This window comes from Cardiocondyla obscurior, linkage group LG06, assembly GCF_019399895.1.
Source record: "Cardiocondyla obscurior isolate alpha-2009 linkage group LG06, Cobs3.1, whole genome shotgun sequence".
In the NCBI taxonomy this organism is placed as follows: domain Eukaryota; kingdom Metazoa; phylum Arthropoda; class Insecta; order Hymenoptera; family Formicidae; genus Cardiocondyla; species Cardiocondyla obscurior.
Genome location: NC_091869.1, coordinates 6,871,411 through 6,891,666, shown reverse-complemented (window position 1 = coordinate 6,891,666; position 20,256 = coordinate 6,871,411). Strand labels below are relative to the sequence as shown.

Below are 20,256 nucleotides of genomic sequence, written 5' to 3'. Positions count from 1 at the left end.
TTATCATCGAGCAACGCGACATTGATACCATTCGTTCACGTTATTTTTCCTTTGTTCGAAATTTGAAACCTCGCTAACTCTAAGTATACATTTCCTCGAACGTGTAAGCTAGAACCCGTCCAAGCGCGCTCCATTCACCGTCTTACATTATAGAGGAGATTATCCGAGTAACCACAGCCTACCTTCTCTAACAATCTCCCTATTCCGCTTCTTCGCGAACTTCCATGTAATAAGTAACAACGCCATTTAATTATAAATGTTCGCATCCCTGGAACGAACTTACCTGGCTCCCACCTTCGGTTTAATCTTAATTACGACGGAGAGGTGTGCATTCGTACTCGGGAATTTAAACCTCTCGCGTAGCTAAAAGAATTACCGTGTCGCAAATCCGATAACTTTTTTTTTTTTTTTTTTTTTTTAAGATTATAACGAGGAAGTTACGTAGATCAAAATTTTGCAATATTAAATATTACAATTAAAAAATAAAAAAAAGATTTTCTTTTTGTAACAATGGGAAAACTGCTTTTAAGATATTAGTTGTCGAGATTTAGTAGTTTCTTTTGCTGGCTATCGTTGCTATTCGACGTCGGGAAATAGATTATGTTTTAGAGTGAACGCGAGCGAGTGCGATCCTCTCGGTGCGATCTCGTTGCCACCGAGGATTGCATCAAGTTTGCGGCGCGGCGGAACAACGACAGATGCGTCCGGCAACAGTTTCGTCGTCGATTCCTCGGCCGAAATTGCCGTCATCGTCGGCCCATAAATATAACGAGCGTTCCTCCATTCGCCGAGGCTCTCCCGGCATCGGACCGTAAAGCCCCCATAATTATTCACTCGTCGTTAAATCGGCCGCCTACGCGGCAGTTACGGCTTTCCGTCGGCCAAGTATATATACCGTGCATACTGACTACGCGTTTCCACGATGCATGCGTGTGCCGCGTAGTGTTAACGTTTGTTCCGGGATTATCGTAAGCCTTGAGAAGCAATATTCTCAAATTACAAATTTCCACGTCTTCATAAAACGCTTACAAATTTATCGGCTATCGCGGACCGAGCGATTCGGTCTATAAAAGCTTGATATAAAAACGTAATTATACATGTTTCTGGCGTTATTATGATTTAACTTGAACTTGTCGATAGGATAAATTGAAATTAAAGCACTGCCCATTAGCTGCCGGGATTATATAAGTAATTAAAACATTGCTTTTTACCTGATCCTCTTAATTAACGAGCGACATTATCTTTTCGATATCCGGTATGCATGTGCTTGTATTTCAATCTCTTTTGGCAGGCCATTAGAAACGAAAAGGGATAGGGAGGGGGAAGGGAATGGAAGAGTAAAAAGAAAAGAAACGATCGAGGGGTGCAAAAGTTTTCGATGAAATCGCGAGTACCCTCGAAACTTGCTGCTCGAAACGTTCGAGCTGGCGGATGCACGAGATTTGGACGGAAAGCGAAAACCGTTTCGTTATAGGTGGATGGTGTCGGCTCTTCTGGGATGCAGACGAAGAGGGAAAGGGAGACCGAAGGGGGGGAGAGGTCGGGACGCGCGGCGGAACGGGCCTTAATTGCCCGCGAGTTAATTAAACTGTAATTCAATCGCGCGAATTCGCCGATGTTTTATCGCGGCGCGACGCGCCGTTAAGTTCGCGCGCTCGGCGATACGCTCGTTACGGAAAGTATATGGGACCGATGCGTTTTGCGTACGCTGAGCGGAGACGATAGTAATTTACATAGGGTGAGGGGGGAGGGCGGAAGGGTGAATTAAGTTTAAGTGCTGTACATTAATGGAAACTCAAATTACTAAGAATTTAACGCATGTCTCGAGGCATAAGCAGAACGATATTTTAAGTAATATTTTCCCTTTGGCGTCCACTACTTTGGACCAAATTAAATTTAGCGAATAAACATCATTAATTTGGAAATTCTAGTTAATTCGCTTATGCTAACGGCGCTCTGCCTTTCTAAAATTCACTTAAAAATTTGTTTCGCCTCGGATTTAAAAAGGTTAAGGCGCGATTTTTTTTTTAGGTCGTATTGTTAAATAAGAAATACATCTCTATACTAGTTACGCGGAGGAAAATGTTTAGATATTTAGTTTTTCTAGCTCGTTATTAAGCAGACGATTTAAGTGTTACATTTCTGGCTCAGTGCTGGACAGTTTTGCTAGACAGCCATGAAATAAACCACGAATTGGCTAGCTAATTATTACGCAACGATTGAAATCAATTTCGGGTAGTATCTTTTCGCTCTAAATTTAGATTTATCTGAAATGAGATGTTGTCAGAACTCGTCCATATTAACGAGGCGAATGTCGCGCACGATTTTAGGTAGATTACGCCAGTGGATTTCTTAGACCAGTGGCGAAGTGAGGGCAGCGAGGGCTGCTTATTGTAATTATCCCTTCGAAGTATGTACAGCCTACCCTTGGTCGAGAGCCCCCTTTCCGCACACGCTCCCGGGCTCGATTGTTCTTGCTCGTATGGCACCGCGCGCCACGTCTATGAAATTAAGCGTACCACCCTTCTTGCCGAAAACGCGCTTGTTCCGTCAAGATCTCTCCTCGCCCCCCTTGATCCCGCGGTCCTCCTACCGCTGGTGTATCCAGCGCCCTTAATTTCTCGAAGATAATTGCCGCCTCGTCTCTGTTAAACCGTCGCGATAATCGATGCGTCGTGCCACCGCCACACCGCGATTGATGACTCGGCTCGCGCGAAACGCAAAACGAAATTACATTCTTTCGAAAGTCCTGTCTCATCCTTGGCAATTACCCAGTCAGGAAACCTCCCCCGCCCACCGCCCCTCCGCCCCACGGAGTCAGCCTCGTTACTCGATCCGTAATTTGTTACTTATCTACAACGAAACTTTCGATCGCCCGCGTCTCTCGGGATATGTAGACGAAGTTTCGTCGCCCCGGGCGATAAATGAGAAATTTAAAACTAGCTATTCGCCCGCGTGGGAAAACATTACGCTCGATTGTCGCCGTGCGTTTTTCTTATCATTAAAATAAAATTTTTAATTTACCTCATTATTAATTGTTCCTCATAAGTTAATTTTGCGCCAGAGTAGAAAGTCAGTTTGAGCTGTTGTTATTAAATATTAATAAAAAGTTTTCTAATTATTGTATTGCTATGCGCGAGGATGATAAGCGCGTGAAGAAAACATGCAGTTTGCATGCATACGTAACGTGTAATGGAACTTTGGCGGGGTGTATATGTCTACCGGTGTTTTTTTTACCGGATATACAGATCACGTACGTTTTTCGAAAATCATACATTCACGCCACGTACCGGGTCTTGCACTTTATCGGAATGTTTGACTTCGTCGGATACATATTTCAATCGTCGTGACCGAAGGAGCAAGAGGCAAGAGGGATGGTTGTTTGCCGGTGACCAGAATTTAATATTCATCCAATCAGGGGGGCAAATTCACTGCGCCTGAGGGTGTCACTTCTACCTCTCCCACTGCCTGCCTTCCGTTTCCTTGCCAGTCGCATATTTGCTCTTTCGCGAGACCGAATAGAAAAATTCGCGAAGTGGATACTTCTTATTGATGTAATGCAACTCGTATAAAAAGAATTTTTACTTTGAATTAAAAAAAAGAGCCTAATTAAATTACAATCCGTATAAAAGTACATAAATGTTAATATAATATATTATATCAACTTATTAGTTTCCTTTTGCGTGCACGTTTCTTAGTTTTCGCTTGCACACTAATTATTCGCGTAATTTAATACGTTGCTTAATATATATATTGGAAACCTGATTAAGATTTATTAAAACTTGATATGGAAATCTGGCCAAATTAAACTTGAATGGAATCTTTCAAAATAAATCTCTGAAGTAACTTTGTATAAATAAACGACTTTTATTCTCGTACCCGGTAAATTATATCGGTGATTCCCGGACAAAAAAGAAAGCACGTGGAGTGCACGTCAATAGAATGCTCGGCTAGCCGACATAAAGGGTAATATAATTTGCATTATGCTCGCGGTAGGGCGTACCCTTGTTTCGTAAGCATTGCGGAGCAAACTCAGTAACAAACCCGCGAATTCGTTCGATCAAACTTAATTAGCGCCGAATTCCAGACATAATTAAATCCGACCGCTGTGTAATTTTGCGTAGGTAGATAGCTCATGAGAAATGAAGGGACACGCAGGGAAGGGGGAAAAATAAAATTGTAAAAGAAAAAGCCCAAAACCCAGAGAAAAGCTACGGGGAAAAAATTGTGTTTGAAAAAGTTTGAATTTTTAGATATTTAACTATAATTATAAATATTTGAGGTACGCTACATTTTTTTTTTTTCAATTAGATATCTTTGAATCTTGGTAATTTTAATGAATTTTAACGATTTCCTTTTTTTCTTGTTTTTTTTCTCTCTACTTTAATTAGATTTTATCTATTTTTTCTGACCTTTTTATAGCGACTTTAATTGCTGTCTGCTATTAGACCCTTATTTTATCGCGCAGAAAATGGCATTATCGTAAATTATTGGAAAACATTTTTACGCTAAGATTTCATGCGTGTCTTGCGAGTGGGATGATAAACGTGGCCAATAATGCCACGGTATTCTCTGGGAAAACGCAGAGAAGAAACAGAGAGAACAAGTGAGATAGAGATAAAGAAATTCCTTGAATGTTTCCGTAGTTTAGAAGGTAGCTTTAGCGTTCTTAGTTATACCCTTTTCCTTCTCGGATACGCCGGTTCATTCATGATACTTTACTCATTAATTATAAGAATACGTTGTCTGCGCGGCGGCTGTTTGCGTAAAAATATCTTAACGGTGAAAATAATTTTTTCAATCCTATTTTTTTAATAACAGAAATTGGTGTTTCTCTGGAATCAAATTTGTTTTGTGCTGCAAAAGTAAATGTCAGCTTAATTGTTATTAATTTGTAAGTTTTAATAATCGTAACTTTTCCGTTTAAATTAATTACTCATTGGGAGAATAAATTTGTTACAATTCTTTTTTTACGATGAAATTTATTACGATACGACATTACTTATGCGAATTAAAAAACGATATTTTTTTACTGATCGGAAAATTGACGAGAACGCTGACTAGAATCGGTCTGTATAACGAGTCCTTTTTCAATGAAAGTGTGAAGTACTCTTTAATGTCGCGCTCTGTCTTGATAGCGTCTCTGAGCCTCATCCTAATAACAAGCAGCATTAATCACTACAGCGCTACGTTGCAATTACCATGATGGTGCTGGTTTAGCTTAGGAGAAGCGTTAAAGACGAAGATAGGGGACTATGCCGAGCATAAAGTCAGAATCAAGACGATCCGTTTTCCTATAGGAACCTCTGAATCTGTTCCTTATTTTGTCAATGGAGCTTCATTATTTTCGCGTCTATGTAAATGTTTAATTAACCGTAATACTTAAAATTCTTTTTATTGTTTTATTTTTTTTTTTTTTAACGTAACTTATTGATATCAATCTTTGTTGTGGCTTTAATTATTGCTTTGTTAAATTTTAATTTTATCAGTTTATTAAATTTATATGTGCAGTATTCATTAACCGTTATTCGGCTTTAACGAATAATCACAACTATCTCGTTCGAGCTAGTTTCAGGAATAAAAGAAATCACGCGGCGAAACTTTGTTTCATGGATTGGTCGGAGAAGTTGAGGGATAGCTAGGACGCGAAAAAGCGCACGAAGACATCCGTGCCGCGGAAAATAATCTGGATTGTGTAGAAAAGACTTGGATATTGGAGAAGACGTTTTGTTGTCGCCTTTTCGTCTGTTCTCTTTCCCGACGAAGACGAATTTTACGCTCTTGTCATAACTGTCTATTCTTATCTCGAGTGTTACGTCGTCATTCTCTCGTGGCTTTTCCGTCTCGTTCGCGAATGTGATCAATGAACGGCGCAGATGTCGTTCCCGATTGTTTAGGAATACTGTGCATTTAATCGTCCACCCCGTCACTGTGACCACACGCCGAGGACCAGTCCCCGAATCTCTCGGGACATAGCGATCCATAAATCGAAAGTTTGAGCTCTCCCCCAACAAGCACTACGTGTATCAACCGCTCTTATCGACATATTCTTGCGCTAACGTAAGATCGAAGGACGATTTGCCTCTGGCTAGTTTTCGCCAGATATGAGATACTAGACCGTTGAAGATCGAGGTTCCCCGAGGCATTAAATCATTGTAATATATTAGCATGTTTACATCTCACAAAGATACAACGAAAAACATTATATTTTTTTCCTTTACAAGTTACAAAATTATATTATCAATTTTTGTTTCGAAGTGCTAGTGTAACTTTGAGAGTTTTGCGACAGTATACGGTATTTAAGTTCTTATTGCGAGCTTTGTCGTACTTTTAAAACTAAATATTTCGATTATGATTTAATTGACGACCGATTATTTTCTACGTCAGTGACTCGCGGAAATTTGGAAAATTAAGAAAATGGTTGTCCCTTCTTTTTATGGATGTAAAACTAAGAGAGGGCGGGACGAAGGAAGAGAGAGGTAGCTTTGCGATACTGCGGTGGCATGCGCTCGCCGTCGCAGAATCCACCTCCTGTCAAGTTTAAACCCGCTACGTGACTAAGTTGCAAGCGGCCTGCTAAGATGTCCTGCTAATTTATATGTTCGCGTTAACTCGCGCCATCCCCCTTGTACACCGTCACATCCCGTCGGAGGGAGGGAAGGAAGGGATTCGCGGAGGAAGCTTCTGTGAGAGAGGGCACGGGACGCATAAGTAATCGTCGCTATCGTGCTCGACAGATGTGCCGAAGATTCGTTGTTTTTGATCGTGTAATCGCAACTAAGAATTGGCTTTATCAATATAGATTAAGAGAGAAATTTATTAATTTAAATTCGATTTTAAGATACACACGTTCATATTTTTAACGTCCAATTTAATAATTATATTTCGTAAAGAATTATTATATTAAAGGCACGGGAAATATATTTAACAAAACTTATTTATACTAGAAGAAATCATGCGCGTGCTATTTTTTAAGAGAACTCAATTACAAACCGCAAAAAAAATATTAATGACTTACCAATCTGCACTTCAGCGGAGTTGTAAAATTCTGCCGGTGGCTGTAACATAAAAAGAAAAATATTAATGTAGACGTGCCAGTAAATTAATAAGATTAATAAAAAAAAAGGTAAAATCTTTTTTTTAATAAAGATTTAATTTTAAAGAATTAATTCTCACCTAAAAGTTGCTCCGCCGATGCAAGATGCCCGTCCCGGGCCTGCTCCTCCTCTCAGATGGGACGTGTCGAGCCATCCTTCCGCGCACAAGTCACTCGCGAACGCGACCGGGTGAAGTTACACTCGCAAAAATTATTAATCACTTACGCGCGACCCTGTTCGGCACTCGCGTTTAGAATAAAGCCGTCCGAATACTTAGCGGAACTCCCGGACGACCGACGAACCGGCTGCGGTTCGTATTTGTATAGTTTCGGCGTGCGACACTTTTCCTTCCACTTTTTTCCAACGAGGATGTCAGACTGGTGCTCCTTCGACAAAAGTCTTTCTTTGGATTGTTATCTGAAACAAAAATAGTTACATTTGATTAGCAAAAATGACAAAAATTAAACGTGCTGCGTTACAAATAATTACGACTATTCTATGTAAAATATTCACTTCATAGATACTCGACACGTACACGTTATCGTTCGCGAAGATCAATTCGCATCAGCTAATATTGTGTGATAATATCCAGTTGACTACGGCAGCCGACCGGCCGGCACATTCCTATGTACTATTCACCTGATCACTGCGCAAGATGTGTACGTCGCACGTGTGACCGACCTCTACTCTCGGTCACACCACGCAGTCATAAAAATACGCTAGCGAAAAGATTTTTCCGACCTCGCCTTCCTACACCACGAATGAATATGTCCCGAATCTATCGCGAACTCGTCGATTGAATCCCTCTTCCCTCGAGCCCGGTTGTACTCATCGACATTTCGTTTACGGTAAAGAGACGCGAATTTAATGTACACGTACACGTGGTGTTAACTTACCTTATATCGAAAAGATGTAGTCGCCGGTACGCACGATTGATCCAGGATGGTAATTCACGCCAGATAATGTCCCTCTGGCCCGTCGATTGTGCGTGGATCTTTAATTTGTACGGAGCACGTGCTGCGTACGTACGTCTCGGTCGACCGCTGGAGAAGGACAGTGCGATGGTGGAGGTGGCGGGGGAACGTAGCTCGCGCGCGGCACGTACGCCGCTCACCCGTATCTTTTTCTTTTAATTACTAGAACAAATTTTGCGCACGCTTTAAATTTTTTTCACATATTTTTTAAAAGATCCTAGTTGCAAATTAAATCGAATCTCAAATCTCCGACTTGATAACCGACGTTGACTTTCGCGTGAAACAAGCCAAGCGAGAGAGACTTAATCAGCGTCGATTTTAAGCAGTAATAATTAACAGCTAATTTACGCGTCACGCCAATTTCATAAGAATGAAAAATAACAGAGTAATATTAATTGATTTAGTTATAATTTGAAAAGGAAAGATAACAAAATTGTAATCTGTGAGATGTAAAATTTGTAAAAATATCTGTTTGTATATGTGGAATCTTTTTTTCGTGAGCAAAGGAGTTAGAGATCATCAAAGGAATCACGTTTACTTACATGACGGGGTTAGGTTTATGGAGTAAGGATGCTGGTCCTTAGGGCGAACTTTATGGTCGGGCCTCAAGGAGGTAGAACCGCAGAAGCTTCGAGGTTTGAACCCTACGTATCCTGATGAATCGTTTGGTGCGCAAAACTCCTTTGAACCGTTCTCTAGACGACCATCCTTCATTAGACTTAATCGGAGAGAAACTTCTCGTCTTCCTTGCACGCTTAAAAAAAAATCTTGTCGCGAAACAATTAGGTGCTTTATTATTTTACTTTCGCACGCGTTCTTATCGTTCTCTCATTCTTGTTTTCACTGTATTTGAAATGAAATATTCCGATAATTTCTTTCTCGTCGAAACTTCTTTTTTTTCCCCGACTTCGCGAAGAATAACAGATGTTTGTAGAGGTTCGTAGATGAAATTTCGAATATATGATGGTGGTTGCATTCAATTAGAAGCCCCTATGCTTTATAAATCCTTGACGGTAGTTGTTCGTATCGAGTGTAACAGGCGCCCACATGTTGAAGATGCATCAGTGCGTGAATATTTGCCTAAGTGATTGCTCGTCTTGAGACGGCGGCAGTGACGATGCCGTTCCAATCGGGTGTCCACATGTCTGTCTGACCATACCTACGTCTTCTCAACTTGCGGTTCTTGCCCGGCACGTAGCACACGAACAACTTTGTACTCAAAGTTCCCGCTCACGGACGTCTTTGGGAAACTTAGAACAGCCTTTTCGAGGAGCAGACACGAGGTGAGGATGTTCTCTCTCCTTATTTGTTCTCTCTCGCGTTTTGTTTCTCCTCCTCTCTGATTAAACCGCTTCCAATGCCGGCGTATGATACTCCCGACGGCCTTTAAATTTTTACGCGCACGACTTGCGTTACAACGTAATGAAAAAAAGAAAGTTTTAAAAATTGTTATCAATTAGTTAAATATTAATTTATAGATTAACAACACCGCATGGAGTTTGTGTTAATTTTTATTATTTGTCTTAAACGAACAACGAAAAGGCCATTTTAATGCGAGAAGAATAGATTTTTCGCGGAATAAACTATCCGCTTTCAGCCGCGGCGATAGGAGCTATCGAAATCGTGCTTTTTTTTTTTTGCATGACCTTTCACCTTACGGAATTCTCGTAGAACGTAAGCCGCGCGGTATCCAGTCTTTTGCACAGAATCGCGCGATTCGTAAACCCTTATCAAAAGTGTAGTCCCGCCAAAGCTCCGGCTCTCGAGACTCGAAGGCATCGATTCTCTTCGCCTGCCCTGTTCGCTTTTCGCCTCCTCGCCTTGTTATAAATCATGAAAGCTACGGGGTGCGACGGCAATGGTGGTGGTGGTCCACCCTTGTGTATACTAGCGCCGCCGGGTGGACTCCGTATCCAGATCGGAGTGGCTTCTTTCGGTCCGGGCGGGGTCCAGGGACAGGAACGACGTCAGGAGTAAGAAGGGGTGCCCTCGTCGACGGAGGCAAGATCAGTACATTACAGATAAAGCGAACGACTCCGGTCGTCCGGGACTTTTTTAAGCCATAAATTTGGCGGGCGGCAGGCTCGAGGGGCGAGAAGGGAAACGGGGGTTAGGAGGAAGAGAGGAAGACGGCGTTGCGAGAGAAGTGTTTGCCGAACTGGTTCCTTCCTTCCTAACTCAATTGCTGCGACGCGGTGATCTATGGTGGTCGGGGAACAGCAAAATCACGGATCCGCGTCCTCGTGCCCCGGATTTCTGCCACTCTGAAGAGAGGGTCTCCTTATTTCTATCAACGCCGCACCGATTTTGCACCGTCGCACGTGCTGCGTTTTCCCTTCGCATTTCACTCGAACCGAGCGAAAGAAACGGTTTCAACTAAGAAGACGAGTGCTGTTCATAATTTTATTTTATTTTATTTTATTTTATTTTTTAATAGAGAAATTGCAGCTTCTGAATTTTGTCACGAATTGTAGATAATTTTAAATGAATTTAAACTAATGTTTTTAACAAGAAATCTTATCGACAAGAGCGCTGTTTCTCTCTGTTCTCTATTCGTTTTTACAAAGTGTTATCTCGACAAAAATGTTTTGCGCTGTAAGTCTTCTTAAATAAAAGCCAAGAGCCTCTCAAGAGCAACGCGATTTTCATCGTATTATGAAACGGAAGAGAAATTTAAGGAGTTGGACGGATGCTAAGGGTGGGGAAAAATGAGGGATCCTATAACGAAACGATCTAATGACTGGGAATCCTCTTTATGGTTTTACAAGAATTTTGACCCCTTCGGACAAAAGATAACCTGGGGAAACGTTTAGTTCAACGTTCGTATTTTTGTCTTTGCTTGTCGGAGGGTGACGCTCTTTCTTTTTCTCAAGCAATAAATTGTCCATATTTACTAAGAACATAAAAAAAAATTGTACGATTAATAAAAATGATAACATAGAAAGAAAAAATTATTTTATGCTTATAGCGTGCTGTGTTTAGTCTCGTTTACGAACTTGTTGAAGGGGGTGAATATGTTTATCTCAGTACATTTTGAGAAATACGGCGGAGACACGCACGTAGCAGCAATTGAAGCGCACACGGACAATATAATGTGAGAGTCTCCCTCTTTCCGTCTTCGTATTTTATATGTGCACGTGCCTTCCATTTCCATCAGACATAATTGCATGTCTGGAAACGGATTCAGAGTAGGCAGTCGGGCAGGCAGGTAGGCATCAGGCAAGCGAGCTGGAGGCAAAAGATAACATGATATATATACATATATAGTTAATTACCTGCCGGCGTTACTCGGGTGCACCGAAAGGTTGGAAGACGCGTGAAAGTTTCTTCGCATTAGCTTAATATTTTCTCTAAACCATTACGTACATTTGCAGACGCTCATTGTATGCGTCGCTTTTACTACTTACTTTTCTATTTATCGCGAATAATTTACAACGTATACGAATGAAAAATACGAGTCGCAAAATAAATTACGTTAATGAAAACTAAGTTAAATAGTAATAGAACGCAAAATCGTTCGTTCAAGTTAGGAAACAAAAATTGTTTCTTTTTCTTTTTTTTTTTATCGTGCGAGGTAAATGTTTTTTTATACAAAAATCCCAATAGTTACGCTATGAGGATTGAAATAAAATTTTTGTCACATCTCATCGAATCCGGACGCGACTCGTTGGTTCTGAAAGGAACGGGATGCATTGTCGCGTGCCAGGACGTTCCGAGTCCTGAGGAATTTCGCTCTCGTCCCGAAGGAATTCGCAAGGTTGGAGTTCGGAGATCGTCGACGGACCAACTTTTTTTTTCTCGTCCGCGAGTCGCTCGCGTCTCAGCACCGCGCCGCCGCCGGTTTAGTGCTCTATCGCACCCACGTCCGATATTCCGTCGATGGAATTCAACCCCGATGAACGTGGCGGGCGTGAAAAGTTAAAATCGCATCAGTGAGCCATTATTGTATCGCCGGTGTCGCGGGCCGTCCCGCAAAAGTTAAACAATTTGCGAGGCCTTACATCGTCGACGTGTTTCCTCCTTTTCTCTCTTCGTCCCTCTTTTTTTTTTTCCTCTATCATCTTTTTCCGCTCTCCAATCCGTTGGTTTCTTTTCCGATCGTCGCGGAGGATTCTCGTGGACACAGGTCGTCAGAGACAGCGTTGCCCTAGAATTTTCCGAAAAATATAACGATTTGTCGTCTCTCGTGCGACGTATATACTTTCGATAAAATTGAGGCAGTTCTCGCGACGCGCGTAATAATTACAGCTAATTAAATTAATCGCCTTTCTTGAGAATTTTAGAAATTAGAGCCTGCGCTTTTTCCATGTTTTCGAAACTCGTACATGTAAAAAAATTTACTTACCGAAGATGTTATTGCGATATAATTATTCGCAATATTTTTAAAGCAAAAAAAAAATATATACAGTAAACATTTTTTTAGCTTTACTCTATTGTCTTAAATATTGTCGGCGATAACATTGTGAAAACGAATAGCACGATATCCTGCTTATTACCGTGCATTGAAGGCACGCCGGGAGAGTCTGCCCAAAACAGGAGCTACGCGAAGGAAGCTTTCCTCTATCGGGAATTACTTAAACCGGCTTTACGACTACCGGAAACTACCGTCCCTGTTGAAGGGATTCCGATGCATTACCGTATTAGTCGCCGCGCTTAGAAAGGGTTCCTGCAAATGTAAAGTAGATTATAGACGCGGCCCATTTTAATCCTTTCCACCCTTTTTCGCGTGCGGCACTCGTCTATACGTCGATCAGCTCGCGCTAGCACGAAAAAGCTGTGAAATCAATAACGAGTGTTTTACATACACGCTGCTTTTCGTTTTCCTATCATTTATCATCACGTAGATGAAAATTACGAATTTTATCCAATTTTTGAAAATAATTCTTTCTTCCCCGGTTTTTATTCTTAGTCTCCCGACATATACTCGACGCAACGATATCGATCGTGCTTGCCTATCTCCTTTCAGTCCTGCTTGCAGAATAAAACGTCGGGGAACGATGAGCGTGAATCGTTTTTCAGCGATAAAATGTCTTTGTATCCTGGTGGTATAGCGGGGGCAAAGTTTTCCAAGTGGTCGGTGTTTGCGTTCTTGCGCAGCGTGTGTTTCAACGCGAGTACAATGCCGCACGTAAATTATCGCACGTGTCGCATTCCCACATTAGGGAAACTTTCATCGCGTACTTTGTTCGTTACGTTACGTGTGCTGAGCTATGAAGAAAAAAAAAAAGAAAAAAAAGAAACTGCGTCGATTTTAGGGGCATTTTAACAGTTACCGGTACAATTATAAGTTTACGACGTCATAATGCTCGTGGTTAAGTCGCTATAAATAAATGCGCGCGATGCATTGCGCGATATCGAAAGGCGCCGCGTTATCACGATTACGAGTATCGCTCCTATTTAACGTCGGGTGAAAATCAGTTTGCACTACCCGTGCGTATGTGCGCGTTAAAGTTACTTCGCGGGATATCGTTGCGCCTTGCGTTTTCTTATTTTCGTTTGGAGCGTAGGTATACCGTTCGTGTCTTCAGATTTTGGTTGGACTCGTCGCACGTCGCTCGTGGAAATCGTAAAAGTTTCACGGGACACGATGAATTATTCCTGCCGTGGAGACGCAAAATTGCGGGAAACTTTTCTCCGGCGAGGCGAATCGCTCCTCGTATACGTGCGCGGGTGTGTATGTGTCTGTACACGAGGCGTGTGGTGTACTCGTGTGTTGACATCGCGAAAAAGGGAGGTTGGCGAAAGGCGAAGGGGTAAGACGAGCCAGATCGCGGAATGAATGCGGGAAAGCGTAGGATCATCGAGCAGGCCGGAGGCAACTTTGCAAGAAGAGGAGGAAGGGTTAAACTCAGACTAGGGGAAGTAGGCTTCTTAATGCGGGGGTGAATTTTATAGTCTTTCGTGCCGAGATATCCCATCTTGAAAAAGTGGATGCTACGCGTGCAGTCGGCTATCAATGTTACTGTGCGCGACTTTTTAAAGAAATATAAATTTTTACGAAACAGAAAAATATTTCGATTATTAGATTATTTTTTAGGCTTTCTCGAATCGAAGTTTTATAACGACGACGATCTCCGGAGCTCGAAAATTGACGATTGAGTCTCGGAATCGTGAAAAAGGTATACTCGAGCATCGAACGAGACAAGATCGTACCTATTGGCTGTCTCACTCTTTTTTCGCGGTTGTCTCTTTTCCTCCAAGGGCCGAAATCTCTAACGGCCATATTAGTTTCATTGCGAAGACCCGAGCGCGAGAACGTGTCGCTAATCGCTCTGTAATTAAGCGTATTTTTTTACCGCGGATAGGAAGATTTCGCTAACAAATAAGTGTCGACGTCGTCGACTCGGAAACGGGCAATCGTTCTCTGTACTCCTCTGTTACTCCACTCATCGTTTTGTGCTTCTTTTCGTGCATTAAAAGTGCTTCGGGAAGAAAGGGTTATATCGCCGGCGGAGCGCACGGAGCGTTCGACGTGAATTGCGCGGCGCAACCTGCATTACCGGCTTGCATTACCAACCCGCATTATCGACCTGCATTATCGGCCCGCTTTACTCGTCATCTCCTTCAGCGACATTTACTGGGTTTCGGCGATCATCATCGTCAGAGCGTGAAGTCAGCACCTCGCCCATCTTTTTCGTCGCGGCTGCAGCTCTCATCCCGTCTCGTGCAAGTGATTTTTGAGAAACTCAAGGTAAATAAAGTGCGCGGGGAACTTTCGTATCGCGTCCCGTTTAATTCGCCGCTTGGCGCGAACTCTCGGTAACGTTTATTCCGCCGAAGAATCTATTTAAGAAGCAATAAGTGATTCTTGGACCTCACTTTACAGCGCGGCCAGTTTTTTGTGTCGGGATCGAGGACGACTCGGGTGTAGTTTCGACGGAAATACAAATTTATCTGAGTGATCGTTTGTCGCGCTTTTTAATTAAATCGTAAAAAATCGCCGCGATAATCCACCGTCATTCTCTCGGTCGTTCGTGTCTCGAGTGATAGTGATTATGAAAAGTAGAGTAGTGTAATATAGCGTCAAGTGATTTACAGTGCTACAACACGTCAGGATAATTCGGAATACTGCCACGAAAGACAGGAAGGAAGGAAGGAAGGAAGGAAGGAAGGAAGGAAGGAAGGACGAAAGGATAAAAAATAATCTCCTCTAACCTAACTGAAATCTACAAATGTAAGTGAATAATCATAAAGAAATTATTATAATTAACGTCCTCAAATATAATAGAAACGCGCGAGCATAATTTCTTCCAGTGTCAGCAACTCTGGCATGCGTTATTAATATTTTGCGCAAAGTTTTTGTTCTACACATACGAAATATTCTCCGCGCCGCGGATCATTGATCGCAGAACGTCATTAGCATCGCGCGAGTGCTTTACTTATTAAATACAATTTATTTTTCGGCCACGTATGTTTCGAGACTTTCGTTGCTGCCGCCTGGCCGGTAGAGAAATGCGGCAGTAATAATGTTAACATCACGCGAGGCACGTACGCCGTGTCGACCGCCGAACTTACGTTAACGTATCCCCATCCTCCACCTACGCGGTTTAACGCGTTGTAAAAGAATTTATGTATACACGCTCAAGTCCGTATAGTTAGAAGGGAAAGATGCAGAATGTCGTGAGCCCTCCCCCTGTGGATTTCACCTGCCATGTCGTTGGCGCATAACACTTCGGTTTTGCTCGCTTCGGCCGTTTGGTGTCGACATCAAGTTCAATATCACTTAGGTTTATGGCGGCAATTATCATTTTACGATCGGCCCTGTATTCTTAGGGCTTTATTACCGGGCCCCGGCGCGGTTCGGCGCGAAGCGTTAACACCGGTAAGAGCCGTAATAACCGAAAGAAATACCCCTTTCTCTCAAAGGCGCGAAACGATAAATGCAGTTTTGCAGTTCCCAGAAAGAGCGCGTCCCCTTTCTCTTCCCTTCCCCCTGTCACCTCTCGGTGATCATTTGGAGAACTTTAGGATCTAAACCCCTCGATTTTATATATAATATATATTTTCGGAGCAATTAATTTCGTCTGTAACGTCAGCGACGTTTTAGCACGTTGAAAAGTGATTTTATGCAACTTTACTCTGACGCTTCTGAAATAGTTCGAAGTGCCCCGAATGAATACATTGTTCTGTCCGACAAATTTCTCTCTATTTATCCACCTTTTGTCAACGTCTTGAAGAATCGCTGGAAAATAAATATATAAATTCGCGCAATCGATTAGATTTGAAATTGTTAAGGGGAGACGATCAGCGACGGGTCGCGAAGGGAGAACGAATGGATTCCCGGCACAATTTTTTTCACGACATGTTCGGGATTCGATGTGTAATGGAAAATTTAGGGTTGCAGCGGACGATAAATTTGCGGCTGTCCACTCGAATATTTTCCGTGTTTTAGGCGCCCAGGGATCCGGGGACTATCTTGACCGTCGCGTTCTCCCGAAGGAGACGTCCCATTGCCCTTGCATATTCACAAATCATTCGTAGATAGGGCAACGAATCCCTCCCACCCCCACGGGACACCGTCTCCTTCTTTTCCTTTCTTTTTCTCTTTCGTATTTATTTAAATCGCGTTCGCGAGAATCGATATAGCTTGACGCGCACGTTTTTTTTTTTTTTTTTTAGTATTTTTCCACTAAAGAAACGAAAGCATGTATCTCATTTATCAGCGCCGCGTGTTTCCGTCGCGACTGCAACGTTAATGGTATCCAATTGTCGAGATGCAATCTTCGATGGCCAGTGTCTGAACTTCGATTGTGGCTGGCTGACGTAGGCTGTCGCGTGAACTGGCGCTAACTGTTAGCATGTAGATACGTCGAGAGCAGTCGATACGTTACAGCGTGTGACATCGTGGACGTCGGTGTGAACCCGCTAGAAACGACGGCCCGCTCCCATGTGGCAGCCCAGTAATAGGAGTTGGCGAAACCTGTCAAACTTTTCAAAGAGATACGAGTCAAATTTCTCCCAGTTGACATGATAAATATGAGATAAATTAAAAGCGCGCTCTTCTCTCGTCGTTATATCAGACGCGACGTAAGATTTACTTTACGAGAACTTTAATTTCCCCCCTTCCTTCTGTTAATTTATTGTAGTCCCGGGAAAAAAAGGAGCAATGCACAAAAATTAAAACCGAAAGGTTATCGCGGAGCACTCGTAGCAATATGTTTTTATTTGCGCAAAAACGAAAGCGAGGAGAATTTTTCACATTAGCGAGAAGAAAGTCGGAGAATTACTTGGAAAGCGATCGAGTGTGGTGCGACGGCTGGTATTTTCGATTCGCTGTGATGTAGCAAGTTCTTCTTTGACGAGTCAGTCGGCAAGAGACGAAAAAAAAAAAACCGTGGACAGGACAACTTGTTACTTAAACCGCGCTCTCTGAAGCGAAAAGGGATTTCTCTTGCGTTACGATAAACCTCTCCTTTGTTTCTTTATAGAAAAGTCGACGGATACTCGCATTTTCAGCTTTGTTTCGGCATTTTATAATAATCCGCGCTCAATGAAAAAAATGGTAAAGCTTCGCTTTATTTGTCTTTTGTCTTTGTATCGCGTTTTTATTTTTTAGAAATCGCGTTCTTTTATTTTGAGCTCTGATCTCGTTAAATTTTTTATTTTTTTTTTTGTGCAAAGAGCTTATGTTCCCTCTATTATTTTCTACGCAACGTAATATTCGAGTTAATCGAGTTTCCCAGTTTGCAGGTGAATTACCCGCAATAGAGAGAGAGAGAGAGAAAGAGAGAGAAAGAGAGACTTGTCACGAAATCATCTCTTCATTGATAACAACTTTGTAGCCATTCAAAAGTTACATTACAGTTGACAAAAACTGCATTGATCGATGGTTAAAAGAAACGCTTTATTCGGCTACGGAAACGTCTTGCCTCGAATTATTAAAATACCGTATCGAAAAATATAAAAAAATATCTAAAAACATGACGCGTATTTGGAACGATAAATTATCGCGGATCGTATTTATTAGATACAATTTTTTTTTCCCATTGAAATCCCGTAAGTTTGGCGCAAAATGTATGATGATAATGCTCACCGAGAGGATATTGTCTCCCATGGATTTTCTTCTCATCAAATGAGTTTTCCTTTCCCGACTAATTCCCCATCTCTCTCCTTCCCTCTTTCGCCGGGTATTCCGCATCTCGCGGCAGTACGTAATTAAAATTGCAAATCCGAGTTAACCAGTATACCCAGGCGTCTCTCGTTCTAGTCAAAGGCCCTTTCGCGGACCACGCGCATTTGCGATACAAACAAATTTGTTTATTTTTATTTGGCTTTCACGAACCTCTAGAAAAGGAGATTGCCGGCTACCTCCCCCGGGGGTGGGCGGGTGAGACGGGATGGGCGAGGGTGACCTAAAGGCGGGGGGGAAACGAACGGAGGCCGAGGAAGCTTGGAAAAAGTTACACTCGCCCGCCACGAGGCGGTTCATTAGGTATTGTAATCCGCGTCGGTTCCGCCGCTAATGAAGATAATGGCATTAAAGCATTTGGCAGGTACCAAACGGAGTGCACAAAGCCGATCGTTAATTCGATCACGGCAATATCGGCGAGCTAAAGAAAAAGACTCGATCCCGAGGCCGGAGTTGCTCGTAAACTCCCACGCCCGACAGTTAATGACACCGAGTGCTCCGCGAGTTCGAAATGGTAAGGCGGGCTCGCTGAGAGAGCCTTTGAAATATAAGATCTTGATTGACTTGTCCCAGATGCATTAACAATAATTTGATTAATTTCCACCGAACCGCGATACGTTTCCCTCGAACCATTTCGTCTTCTAATTACGTACCGAGGCTTCGTATATCATTAAAAAAAAATTTCTATTAATTAAAATATATGTACATACGTGATAAATATCCAGCAGCACGTGCAAAAATATATTTCTTAATCTTCGCGGCAGGTTATAGAGCGCGAGCTAAATCGTCAAAAGTTTGTCGAGTAATCTAAACTTAATGATAAGTAACGAATGGTAGTTCGCAATAAGGTTAACGAGCTGAATTATCGAACGCCCAGAGTAAACCGTGATACTCTTTCATAGTTCAATTTAGATCGAAATAAATGCTATATCATAACGTGTAATTGTAATATCTCGCGATAGGCAGTCTCGAGGGGATCGGTCTACTTAAATGACATACCGTTAGCGAAAAGCCCGGCATTACAGGGGGGGGGGAGAGAACGGGGGGGTGAGAGGGCAGTTCGTACGGGGCAGCAGATGCGAAAGTCGCTCCGGTGGAACTGTGTGTGTCTTAGAAAGTAAACAAGTTGCTGGTCGCCCGGTAAATATAGCGTTAATAAAATATACGTACTCGCCGACCGTCGCTGGCGCTCTTCTAACGTTTACTCCTCTGCTATCAAGCGGCCTTAATTCCCGTTGAACTCTTGGTAATTATGGTAGTTTAGTGCCGCATGGCGCTGCGAAGAAAAAGGGAGGCGGCGACAGAGAGCCCAAGTGCGGCCCGTTAAATATTCAAATTGTATTTAAATTGTTACCGTTACTTCGGCGTTATTCGTCCGTCTCGTTTGCCTGTAGTTTTCATCGAGGTTCTTCACGAGTCTCGCCTTACTTTTTCTCTTATTTCGTATTTACTCGATTTCGCGAACCGTTGCCAGAAAGATATTGTTTCATATCGATCAATAATACAAATGTGCACCAATTTAATTAGGATATTCAAACGTAGTTTCTAAAACACATTTTTTTAATGGTACCATTTTTTTTTTTTTCTTTACGTTGAGGTTTTATTTGGCTCGCGGCTCGCGATCTTTGCAGTCGTAGGATCGCCGGGTGGTAGGTAAAAGGTAGCCCTGGGCAGGTTTTAACGTTCCCGGTATAGTTGAAGGGCGCACTGAGGAAAGGAAGAAAGAGAGATGCGGCCGGCAGGCTGGTAGGGCCGAGAGACGGCCAAGGTGGTTTTCCGTAGGTGATGCTGTAGCCCCGGGGGGTTGTCGAAAGGCAGCGGTTCCCCGCGCCGGGGGCGGAGTGGCGTGTGGGCGAAATGAAGCATTCCTTTACGAGGGCTCTTACTGCTCGTAAAGTCGACTTTATGATGATAATTACAGGAGAGGGTAGTAAATCTGGTTGGCGAAGGGCCTCTCTCGCTCGGCCGCACCAGCTTGTACTACGCCTCGGCCAGCGCGTCCTTCCGGTACCCGCACACGCGAGCGTGTAAACGCACGTTTCTCAACTTTGTTGTA

The 20,256-nt window shown here is 42.7% G+C and overlaps 1 protein-coding gene across 5 annotated transcripts in view; it reads left to right on the top strand.

Annotated features, from left to right (window-relative positions):
- Positions 1-20,256, top strand: part of LOC139103435 (myelin transcription factor 1) — a 246,360-nt gene that overhangs the window by 21,193 nt on the left and 204,911 nt on the right. The window contains exon 1 of one of the 5 annotated variants that reach the window (XM_070658090.1): positions 15,235-15,245. The exons of the other annotated variants lie outside the window; for them this stretch is intronic. The gene's annotated coding sequence lies outside the window, so the exon portion shown is untranslated. Of the gene's footprint in view, positions 1-15,234; positions 15,246-20,256 lie in introns of those variants that run through there. 5 annotated transcript variants of the gene reach the window in all.